The sequence below is a fragment of the Cydia strobilella genome, chromosome 6 (genome assembly GCF_947568885.1).
Source record: "Cydia strobilella chromosome 6, ilCydStro3.1, whole genome shotgun sequence".
NCBI classification, from domain to species: domain Eukaryota; kingdom Metazoa; phylum Arthropoda; class Insecta; order Lepidoptera; family Tortricidae; genus Cydia; species Cydia strobilella.
Genome location: NC_086046.1, coordinates 2,899,133 through 2,911,975, shown reverse-complemented (window position 1 = coordinate 2,911,975; position 12,843 = coordinate 2,899,133). Strand labels below are relative to the sequence as shown.

At 38.9% G+C, this 12,843-nt stretch overlaps 1 protein-coding gene and 2 long non-coding RNA genes across 7 annotated transcripts in view; 2 read left to right on the top strand and 1 right to left on the bottom strand.

Annotated features, from left to right (window-relative positions):
* LOC134741936 (protein outspread) overlaps window positions 1–12,843 on the top strand; it is a 427,618-nt gene that overhangs the window by 107,806 nt on the left and 306,969 nt on the right. The window lies entirely within an intron of this gene.
* Window positions 1,699–2,032, top strand: LOC134742521 (uncharacterized). The gene is made up of 2 exons (XR_010127938.1): window positions 1,699–1,745; window positions 1,918–2,032. It is a non-coding gene; the product is annotated as an uncharacterized LOC134742521 (long non-coding RNA).
* On the bottom strand, window positions 1,704–4,337 carry LOC134742522 (uncharacterized). Its single transcript, XR_010127939.1, has 2 exons — window positions 4,225–4,337; window positions 1,704–2,021 (listed from the first exon to the last, which is right to left on the bottom strand). It is a non-coding gene; the product is annotated as an uncharacterized LOC134742522 (long non-coding RNA).

Genomic DNA, 12,843 nt, shown 5'->3' with positions numbered 1-12,843 from the left:
CTTATGTCATCCTAGTTCTGTGGTTTAAGTAGCTTTTGACAGATAACAAAACGTAAAACGCTCATAATAATGGTTCGTTCGATATTAATTATCATTAAATAAATGGTTTGAAAATTTAATAAAAAATACCAAATTTGGCTTTATTTAATGATTTTAAGTCATAAACCTTAAATTCCATAAGAAACATTTGTTTTTTAAATGATGTTGAATGTAATTCTGAACGCACAAGTTGAGTCGATGCAATTTCAAAACGCATCGTCAGAAATGTCAGCATTGTCAACAAAATTTTTCTCACCGGCTCCGACACGTAAAAATGCACAACTTCCGGAGTTTTCTGTTATAATATCGTATTATCGTAAAAAAAAGCGATTCCAGTGACGAAGATGATCTAACGCCTGTGGATGTTGCACTTTCCTCGCTATAGTGAGGGGAAAAGTTTTGTGTTACACACGGGTGCAGATGTATTTTACTTCTCGTGTGTTGAAACACTCGCTACGCTCAGGATTCTATTTTAGAACCACTCGCTACGCTCGTGGTTCAACTATAGAATCATTTCGCTTGCTCGTGTATCAATTCCACACTCGCGGGTAAAATACAACTATGCACCCTTGTATAACAAATAACTATATCCATATAACGGAAAGCTTTCTGAATCATATATAAAACAGAGTTAGCCTTTTTGGTAAAACCCAAAATGTGTTCCTCCCATTTTAAGTTATCAGCTATAACGACACCAAGATTTCGCTGGGAAGCAACACTTTGCAAATTGTGAGAGAAACGAAATATACAGACCAATACATCGCAATTCATCTGCAGATGCCTCGCGGAGCGAAGCCGCGAACGCGAGTGTGGTCGATTTCGCAGATCAGCGAACTCGACTCTACTCTCGCGTTCGCGGCTTAGCTCCGCGATTCGCCCACGAGTGTGGAGGGGTCTTAAAAGATATCGGCAGATGCCGTATCTGTGATGGGCTTTATTTGTTACCCACTATAAACCATACTATGTGCACCATACTCCTACTGAAAGATACATGTATCTTCAAGTATCTTTCAGTAGGTGTAGCAGAGAAAGCGTCTTCTAGTATAAGACTGTCCCGTTCGGTCCATTCCCCCCACCGCACATGTATAATGCCCCCTCCACACACGAGTGGCTTAAGACTGTCTTGTACGAGCAAAGAGAATCCATGACTGATCCACTTATATACTAAGCCCCCTCCACACTCGTGCGGGAATCGGGGCGCGAAGCCGCGAACGCGAATGTGGAGTCTAGTTCGCTAATCAGCGAAATCGACTCCACACTCGCGGTCCCCGCCTGCGATACTTACCATCAACATTTATAAATTATATTTAGTTAGTATTTAGAATAAGTTTTTATTTATTTAACTATCCATTACGAACACATTTCATAATGCATTTTATATTGTTTAAACCTACATAAGTTGGGTTATTCAAATTTTCAAGTTTATTTTTTCCCGCAAAATCTGCTTTGATCGCCCGCAAATTACCTACCTATCTTGAATCAGCAGGGTCGGCTGATGTTATTCTGCAAGTGGCATCGTAAGGACCCGATTCTGAGTATTTTTTTCAGCCGTTGACTTAGGAGCATAAGTTGGGTTATTCAAATTTTCAAGTTATATTTTTTTCCGCAAAATCTGCTTAGATCGCCCGCAAATGACCTACCTATCTTGCATCACCATGGTCTGCTGATGTTATTCTGCAAGTGGCATCGTAAGGACCCGATTCTGAGTATTTTTTTCAGCCGTCGACTTAAAAGCTTAAGTTGGGTTATTTAAATTTTCAAGTTTTATTTTTTTCCGGAAAATCTGTTTTGATCGCCCGCAAATGAGCTATCTATCTTGAATCAGCATGGTCTGCTGATGTTATTCTGTAAGGGGCAACGTAAGGACCCGATTCAAAGTATTTTTTTCAGCCGTCGACTTAGGAGCATAAGTTGGGTTATTTAAATTTTCAAGTTTTATTTTTTTCCGGAAAATCTGTTTTGATCGCCCGCAAATGACTTACCTATCTTGAATCAGCATGGTCGGCTGATGTTATTCTGCAAGTGGCATCGTAAGGACCCGATTCTGAGTATTTTTTTTCAGCCGTCGACTTAAAAGCTTAAGTTGGGTTATTTAAATTTTGAAGTTTAATTTTTTTCCGCAAAATCTGCTTTGATCGCCCTCAAATGACCCACCTATCTTGAATCATCATGGTCGGCTGATGTTATTCTGCAAGTGGCATCGTAAGGACCCGATTCTGAGTATATTTTTCAGCCGTCGACTTAGGAGCATAAGTTGGGTTATTCAAATTTTCAAGTTTTATTTTTTTCCGGCTTATCTGCTTTTAACGCCCGCAACTGACCTATCTATCTTGAATCACCATGGTCTGCTGATATGTTTCTGTAAGGGCATCGTAAGGACCCGATTCAGAGTATTTTTTTCAGCCGTCGACTTAGGAGCATTAGTTGGGTTATTCCAATTTTCAAGTTTAATTTTTTTCCGCAAAATCTGCTTTGATCGCCCGCAAATTACCTACCTATCTTGAATCAGCATGGTCGGCTGATGTTATTCTGCAAGTGGCATCGTAAGGACCCGATTCAGAGTATTTTTTTCAGCCGTCGACTTAAAAGCTTAAGTTGGGTTATTTAAATTATCAAGTTTTATTTTTTTCCGCAAAATCTGCTTTGATCGCCCGCAAATGACCTACCTATCTTGAATCAGCATGGTTGGCTGATGTTATTCTGCAAGTGGCATCGTAAGGACCCGATTCTGAGTATTTTTTTCAGCCGTCGACTTAGGAGCATAAGTTGGGTTATTCAAATTTTCAAGTTTTATTTTTTCCGCAAAATCTGCTTTGAACGCCCGCAAATAACCTACCTATCTTGAATCAGCATGGTCGGCTGATGTTTTTCTGCGAGTGGCATCGTAAGGACCCGATTCAGAGTATTTTTTTCAGCCGTCGACTTAGGAGCATAATTTGGGTTATTTAAATTTTCAAGTTTTATTTTTTTCCGGAAAATCTGTTTTGATCGCCCGCAAATGACCTACCTATCTTGAATCAGCATGGTCGGCTGATGTTATTCTGCAAGTGGCATCGTAAGGACCCGATTCTGAGTATATTTTTCAGCCGTCGACTTAGGAGCATAAGTTGGGTTATGCAAATTTTCAAATTTTTTTTTTCCGGCTTATCTGCTTTTAAAGCTCACAATTGACCTATCTATCTTGAATCAGCATGGTCTGCTGATGTTATTCTGTAAGGGGCATCGTAAGGACCCGATTCCGAGTATTTTTTTCAGCCGTCGACTTAGGAGCATTAGTTGGGTTATTAAAATTTTTGAAGTTTTATTTTTTTCCGCAAAATCTGCTTTGATCGCCCGCAAATGACCTACCTATCTTGAATCAGCATGGTCGGCTGATGTTATTCTGCAAGTGGCATCGTAAGGACCCGATTCTGAGTATTTTTTTCAGCCGTGGACTTAAAAGCTTAAGTTGGGTTATTTAAATTTTCAAGTTTTATTTTTTTCCGAAAAATCTGCTTTGATCGCCCGCAAATGACATACCTATCTTGAATCAGCATGGTCGGCTGATGTTATTCTGCAAGTGGCATCGTAAGGACCCGATTCTAAGTATTTTTTTCAGCCGTCGACTTAGGAGCATAAGTTCGGTTATTCAAATTTTCAAGTTTTATTTTTTCCGCAAAATCTGCTTTGAACGCCCGCAAATAACCTACCTATCTTGAATCAGCATGGTCGGCTGATGTTTTTCTGCGAGTGGCATCGTAAGGACCCGATTCAGAGTATTTTTTTCAGCCGTCGACTTAGGAGCATAATTTGGGTTATTTAAATTTTCAAGTTTTATTTTTTTCCGGAAAATCTGTTTTGATCGCCCGCAAATGACCTACCTATCTTGAATCAGCATGGTCGGCTGATGTTATTCTGCAAGTGGCATCGTAAGGACCCGATTCTGAGTATTTTTTTCAGCCGTCGACTTAGGAGCATAAGTTGGGTTATGCAAATTTTCAAATTATCTGCTTTTAACGCTCACAATTGACCTATCTATCTTGAATCAGCATGGTCTGCTGATGTTATTCTGTAAGGGGCATCGTAAGGACCCGATTCCGAGTATTTTTTTCAGCCGTCGACTTAGGAACATTAGTTGGGTTATTAAAATTTTCAAGTTTTATTTTTTTCCGCAAAATCTGCTTTTATCGCTCGCAAATGACCTACCTATCTTGAATCAGCATAGTCTGCTGATGATATTCTGCAAGTGGCATCGTAAGGACCCGATTCTGAGTATTTTTTTCAGCCGTCGACTTAGGAACATAAGTTGGGTTATTAAAATACGAGTATTTAAGTTTTATTTTTTTCCGCAAAATCAGCTTTGATCGCCCGCAAATGACCTACCTATCTTGAATCATTATGGTCGGCTGATGTCATTCTGCAAGTGGCATCGTAAGGACCCGATTCTGAGTATTTTTTTCAGCCGTTGACTTAAAAGCTTAAGTTGGGTTATTTAAATTTTCTAGTTTTATTTTTTTCCGAAAAATCTGCTTTGATCGCCCGCAAATGACATACCTATCTTGAATCAGCATGGTCGGCTGATGTTATTCTGCAAGTGGCATCGTAAGGACCCGATTCTGAGTATTTTTTTCAGCCGTCGACTTAGGAGCATAAGTTGGGTTATTCAAATTTTCAAGTTTTATTTTTTCCGCAAAATCTGCTTTGAACGCCCGCAAATAACCTACCTATCTTGAATCAGCATGGTCCGCTGATGTTTTTCTGCGAGTGGCATCGTAAGGACCCGATTCAGAGTATTTTTTTCAGCCGTCGACTTAGGAGCATAATTTGGGTTATTTAAATTTTCAAGTTTTATTTTTTTCCGGAAAATCTGTTTTGATCGCCCGCAAATGACCTACCTATCTTGAATCAGCATGGTCGGCTGATGTTATTCTGCAAGTGGCATCGTAAGGACCCGATTCTGAGTATTTTTTTCAGCCGTCGACTTAGGAGCATAAGTTGGGTTATTAAAATTTTCAAGTTTTATTTTTTTCGGCAAATTTGTTTTGATCGCCCGCAAATGACCTACCTATCTTGAATCAGCATAGTCTGCTGATGATATTCTGCAAGTGGCATCGTAAGGACCCGATTCTGAGTATTTTTTTCAGCCGTCAACTTAGGTACATAAGTTGGGTTATTAAAATACGAGTATTTAAGTTTTATTTTTTTCCGCAAAATCTGCTTTGATCGCCCGCAAATGACCTACCTATCTTGAATCAGCATGGTTGGCTGATGTTATTCTGCAAGTGGCATCGTAAGGATCCGATTATGAGTATTTTTTTCAGCCGTCGACTTAGGAGCACAAGTTAAAGTTTTTGCATTTTATTATTGCCTGTCTAACCTTATTTAATGCCGCCAAATTACCGTACTGTGTCGGTGTTATATGGGGCTTATGTAGGGCTTAGAATCGTTAGTATCTGTGTCGATTGCTTGTTACACCCTGCCTACTGAACTATCTCGGCCGGCCAATATGAATTTTTCGATTTTATTTTTTTATCTATTGAGATCCTAACGATTTTAATGTCTGAACAAACGTGAACTAACGTCGCCCGATGGATTCACATGGTTAGTTTGACTGATTTCGGGGTGGGGTGGTTAGCGTGAAGACAGCCACCCCACTTTAAAAAAAAGAAGGAATCGGGTCCTAACGATTCCAATGCCTGAACAATCATGAACTAACGAATATCTTGCTATCTAGACCAAAAAAACTAACAATAAATGGTTTGGGGTGGCTAGCGTGAAGTCAGCCACCACCATAGAATAAAAAAAATATAAAACCACGAAAATCTTTTAATCTGTTTCGAATACCCGCAAGTTACCGTACTGTATCGGTTATATATATCGTCTATAGATGCTTACTTGGGGCATAGAATCATTAGTTTCTGTGTCGATTGCTTGTTACGCCCCCCCCTGCTGAACTATCTCGGCCGGCCAATATGAATTTTCCGATTTTATTTTTTTATAGCAAATCTATTGAGATCCTAACGATTTTAATGCCTGAACAAACGTGAACTAACGTCGCCCGATGGATTCACATAGTTAGTTTGACTGATTTCGGGGTGGGGTGGTTAGCGTGAAGACAGCCACCCCACTTTGAGAAATAAAAAAAATGAAGGAATCGGGTCCTAACGATTCCAATGCCTGAACAATCACGAACTAACGAATATCTTGCTATCTAGACCAAAAAAACTAACAAAAAGTGGTTTGGGGTGGCTAGCGTGAAGACAGCCACCACCATAGAATAAAAAAAATATAAAACCACGAAAATCTTTTAATCTGTTTTGAATACCCGCAAGTTACCGTACTGTATCGGTTATATATCGTCTATAGATGCTTATTTAGGGCATAGAATCATTAGTTTCTGTGTCGATTGCTTGTTACGCCCCCCCTGCTGAACTATCTCGGCCGGTCAATATGAATTTTCCGATTTTATTTTTTTATAGCAAATCTATTGAGATCCTAACGATTTTAATGCCTGAACAAACGTGAACTAACGTCGCCCGATGGATTCACATAGTTAGTTTGACTGATTTCGGGGTGGGGTGGTTAGCGTGAAGACAGCCACCCCACTTTGAGAAATAAAAAAAAATGAAGGAATCGGGTCCTAACGATTCCAATGCCTGAACAATCACGAACTAACGAATATCTTGCTATCTAGACCAAACAAACTAACAAAAAGTGGTTTGGGGTGTCTAGCGTGAAGACAGCCACCACCATAGAATAAAAAAAATATAAAACCACGAAAATCTTTTAATCTGTTCTGAATACCCGCAAGTTACCGTACTGTATCGGTTATATATCGTCTATAGATGCTTATTTAGGGCATAGAATCGTTAGTATCTGTGTCGATTGCTTGTTACGCCCCCCCTGCTGAACTATCTCGGCCGGCCAATATGAATTTTTTGATTTTATTTTTTTATAGCAAATCTATTGAGATCCTAACGATTTTAATGCCTGAACAAACGTGAACTAACGTCGCCCGATGGATTCACATGGTTAGTTTGACTGATTTCTGGGTGGGGTGGTTAGCGTGAAGACAGCCACCCCACTTTAAAAAAAAATAAAAAATGAAGGAATCGGGTCCTAACGATTCCAATGCCTGAACAATCATGAACTAACGAATATCTTGCTATCTAGACCAAAAAAACTAACAAAAAGTGGTTTGGGGTGGCTAGCGTGAAGACAGCCACCCCTTTTTAAAAAAAAAAAAATCGACTTTGGAATCGGGTCCTAACGATTTTACCTACTGAACAAACGTGAACTAACGATGAACTAACGATATAGATATGCCATTTGCGGGCAAACGAAATGGGGTGGTCAACTTCACGAGGGTGGATCACAGCACTCAATTGACTAGCCAAAATGCACGTTCTTCTTCTATATTAACCTCTTGAACGTTAAAATACAATATCAAAGATGCCAACGAACGATAGTATTCAAGCTATAAGTTATTTACAATACGCAAACGAGGAAAACCAAGTATATTTGTTTTGGCGAGTTCTCGATATTTCGGCACATGGTAAATACCCGTTTTCAATAGTATTTATAACGATACAATGGTTGATTTTACCGGCTTGTATTAATCTTTAACAGGTGGTTATTTGTGTGAGGCTGACTCATGCCGCTGCGTCTGCAGTTCCAACTTCCAAGTGTTTTTACATGTGATCACTGTAAACTTTATTCATAATATACGTTGGTAGTGTTTTTTTAATGGTTTTGTTTGAAGAGACTGTGCTGAACAGACTGTAATATGAAATTTATTTAATTTAATTTTTATTTATGATTCTGATCTATCGATTAAATATGGCCAAAAAGGTTAGAGGCCTGGAAGAATATGTCTCTATTTGTCCTTTCTTCCTTCAACCGTATTTACGTAAAGATTAACGTCGTGTGTGGCCACAATTAACACCGTATTTAATACGTAACATTAATGCCTTCATAATGCATTATGTCGAGAAAGCTAGGGCATGCAATCACAGTCGGTTCGGCCGAACTTCGAAAAAACTCACTGGGTCAAGCAACAGGTCCTTAAGTGTTATTGTTGTCGATAATTGAGAATTTTTTTCACTTGAACTGGTATAAGTTGAACTACAAGCTCAAAAAGCTTAAACGTAGTTATACTGTGCACTACTGAAACACCACTACTTATAACTATTTTTTAATAACCTATTTTGTGTCCCATTATATAAACGCCTCCCCTTTCTTACGCCACTCATCACATACATACATAAATACATACATATATCTATTTCCCGGAAGGGTAGGCAGAGACCACGGATTTCCACTTGCTACCATCCTGACATACCTCTTTCGCTTCCTTCACTTTCATAACATTCCTCATACACGCTCTCCGGTTTAGGGTGCTCTTGACCTGGCCTTTCTTCAGGATTTCCACTCATCACAATTTATTTATTTATTTTTTATTATTCCTTATATTAACTTACAGTCAAGCTACACATGTTAAAAGGAGTGAGATGAGTAAAAGGAATTTAGTGCATGCTCTCGCCAGTCGCTGAAAAATGTAATGTAATTTCCCGCTATGTAATATGGACACTAGTCTTTTAATACGCAGGCAAGTTGACCAAGCGATCAGAACACAGGACCAGTTTTCGCCCAATTGCGAAACGATTACTACGACGCTTCAGGTCGGGCTAATAACCCGTCGTTTGTCAGTTGTGTGACTTTCATTGCCGTCTGCCGATGTGTGACGGAATCGAATTGGCATAATTTTGTGAAATTATTTGCCCGTTTTATTTTTGGCTTGAATGTTTTGTCTGAGGACTTGAGTGTCCGTTTACAGCATTCTAAATGATGACTCTAGGGTAGAACGGTTCGGGTCCGGATTATCTATTTTTAACTTTTTGGAGTACTTGACACCTTCATTGCGGCATCGGATCTATTCGATCTATGGTTGATTGCGATGTTAACTATTTGCCGCAGTGAAGGTGTTAACTTGTATGTTGTTCATTTCCCGCTACTCGAAAGTCGTCTGGCAATAAGACCGCTAGTTGTTTCCATTTCTTGCATATTTTTTTGCTATACCTAAGTATACATTTTACTTATTCGTGCAATAAAGAAATTAAAGAATACCTCTTCTTCCTCGTTCTCTCACTGCTAGGATCGCGACCATATTTATGTGATTTGTCTCCGTTTTGTGTGGACATAAGCATGTGGACTGCATGGTGTAGACTGCCACTAGCTGAGACAGCTGACCACTTCATACTTTATCTCTCTTCTTCTTCAGTCGGTCCCTCAATACTGAGGATCGTGACATCATGTCCTTCTGCTGAAGACCAGGTTCCTCCATAGGGTTCTGTTTCTCGCCAAGCGCATGGCCTCGTGCAGTTTTAATTGCATACATAGGTGTCGTAATTTGAGCACAACATCTAGTGGGAGGAGGGCCCTGCCTGAGGTCTCGTGCCTTCAACTTTGCCCGTCATTATTACTCTTTCCAGGCTATCCGGAGAACGACGTGAGAGGTGTCCGAAGCATTTGGTCCTGGCATATCGTTGACAACCGGCGTTTTATGCGCAGCTCCTCCAGTATGGACTGATTGGTACGCATTTCATAATACTTCATAGCGTTCGACTATCTCATACGTGACCCACCCCGAGCACGTGTGTCATTTATTCGCCCTAAAATTATGTAAAGAATAACTTAGGTACTATAAATAATTACTCGTTTCTGTATCCATCTCCACTAATTGTCCGTATTTTATCTTTAAACATCTAAAACGGCCACTGCCTGCGAAACGGTCAACTTAGGATCAAAAGCGATTAGACAAATATGGAGGGATTTGCTTTAGTTTGGGACATTAAAGTCTGTGACGCAAGACTCGCGCAAGTGGCTGCCATTTTGTAAAAAGTTACAGGTTTATCTCCGAATTAAGACCGAGGTCGTTTTTAAAGAAGATTATTTTAAGATACTAACTACTTATTGCTGGATCGCTATTGCAGAACATTTCAAAAAAGATATTTTTTTGTAGATATTGCGTTGTGATTATTTTCCCCATCTGACAAATAATGACTGAATAATTGACTGACGAAAATGGTTCGAGAATATTTAGTACGTTATTTCTCAAGGAAAAACGGCTTGTCATTATTAGCACAACCATAATTATGACGAAGTTCATCTATGGACCATGCCGAAATAAATATATAAATGAGTATTTTTCAAGAATCCCATTTTTAATTTTATTAATGTTAAAAGCTCATTTGCACAGCATGAAACATACGAGACGATAAGACCTATTGAGTAAACGCTTCTAATGTCTGTTTCATATTAAAAGCTGTCTCCAAAACAATCACAGGGCAGTACGGATTCCAAGTTGCACAATTATCTATTGCGCGGATTCGCTATCAGGTCCATTGTTGGCGAAATAAATCAATTTAGATCATCATAAATCAAAAGTTCAAAACTAAACAGGTTCAATATAATCCATGGAATGTCGTCATCTAGGTACCTGACGAAATCGGCGACTTGTCAAGTGTCAACTGGCAGCTTTGCGATTCGACTTCGTGTTTAAAAAGCATTAAGGACCAATAAGATACAGCCTTTTTAAGAATCGGGGTTCCACTTGGACATCGGTGGAGATTATTTGTATAGATCTGTCATTTACGAAAGATAATGCTAGAGTTCTCAGTACAAAATTGAATACTCAAGCCGTAGCCATTTTGACGGTGGGCAAGCTGTGTATGTGTGGGAATAGCGATTAATTGAAGTTTCGATATCTTCAATAAAAACAAACACCATAGAAATGCATTATGGATAATGAATACTTTATAATATAATAAAATAACTCAATTATTGCGGAATACATATTTTAGTTGGTGTTAATGTAACTTTTATGTATGTATTTCCGCCGTTGATTATTGTAATATCGAACTCACAAAAACATACTGGTTGATAAGAATATATAAAGTTGTTTTATAATGGTTATCTGTTCATTTTAGGTAGTTTAAATCCTTTCAAGTAAAATTTAAATTGTAAAATATGCCGATAGTTTATCGATATGATTTTATCGACATGGCCACAACATCTGGTTCCTCGTTGTTAATCGTACATAAAAATGTGGCTGTGTGTGTGAGGCTACGGTGACAGCTGGCTTAGACTTCATCTTCATCATTCTATGTGTTAGAGGTACCTATGAGAAATGTGGCGTTCCTTTACACTTACACGCAAAGGTGAAATAGTAGGTTGCGGTTTTCTTAGTTACTACGTATGCGTCTTTAGCAAATATTTACTTTTTGTTGCGTATTATTTGGCTGGTCATTATGTAATTCTATGAGGGTGTACAATAATGGCATGAAATTCCCCGGACCCCGTTGTTTAAGCGTCACACAACAGATATATTACTCTTGGAGCGAGTTTTTGGTGGTCGGTCCTTACGAGTATGAATTAATATGCGCTTAAAATCGTCTTACTCGAGTAGAGTTAGACCAAGAAATATGCAGAGATTTTGACAGCACACGCAGTGCCAGTGTTATTTATACGTCATAATTTCATAAAAGTTTGACGTTTAAAATAACACCTGCACTCCGTGTGCTGTCAAAATCTCTGCAGACTTTTCCTGGTTTAACTCTATTTTATCCTGTCAATCCTCGAAGGATATAACCAAATTGAGACGCCTTGTCTGTAATTTTTTGTACAAAACAGTCTGCCGATTTTTGCAGGGGAGAGGCACGTCAAATGTACGTAACGTAAAAATAGCCATGTTAGATAAACGTCAGTCCATATATGCTGATTTCTTGGTATTGGTCATAGAGTTTCAACAGAAGGAACGCCTGTTTAATGGCTACTCCGTTTGGTTATATCCTCGAAGTGTCAAACATCCAGTTGACTGCACTCTAACAGTAGCACAGAAGTTCCTTATAAATCAGGTTTCGCGTATTTATAACCACATTAAAGCTGAATATGTCAGCTTATGATTAAGTGGGGTACCATACTTGAGGATTATCATCAATGATATTGCAATTATTGGGTGGGAACGAGTCAAAGGCTTAGGTAACCATTATAGCCTCCTGTAACCTAGAAGCAATTGTTTTGTTTAAAAAAAATTGTACGCAGGATCTTAATTCTTAGGAGGATACAGTATACACAAACCCACACTTCATTGCAAAGTCTGTGGAAATTTAGCATTTTATTTTTTGGGTAAAAATGGGACCCCATTATTAAGACTCCACTGTCCGTATGTTTGCCTGTCAGGCTGTATCTCATGAACCGTTATAGCTAGACAGTTGAAATTTTCACAGATGATTTATTTTTGTTGCCGCTATAACTACAAATACTAAAAGTAAAATAAAATATTTTTTTAAGTTTGGCTCCCATACAACAAACTTTATTTATTGCCGTTTTTTGCGTATTAGTACGGAACCCTTTGTGCGCGAGTCCGACTCGCACTTGGCCGGTTTTTTTTAATGATTTAGGAGGTTAACGAGCAGACGAATCCCCTGATGGCAAGCGATTACCTTCTCCCATGGACACCTGCAACACCATAGGGGTTACAAGTGCGTTGCCGGAATTTTAGATGGGAGTATGCTCTTTTCTTGAAGGTTTGAAGGTCGTATCGGTTCGGAAATATGTACCGCCTCCCTACTCCATTAACAACGATACAGATCTAGTAGTAGTAGGTTTTACGTATAGTAGGAGAGAAGAAGAGTTTGTTAAGAACTATAGATAATAGAAGAGGAAAGATGCTTGGCCACCTGATACGACGAATTTATCAAAAACATCATAGAAGGGAATATTGAAGCAGAGGAAGAAGGGAAGACCAAGGAGAGCGTACATGCA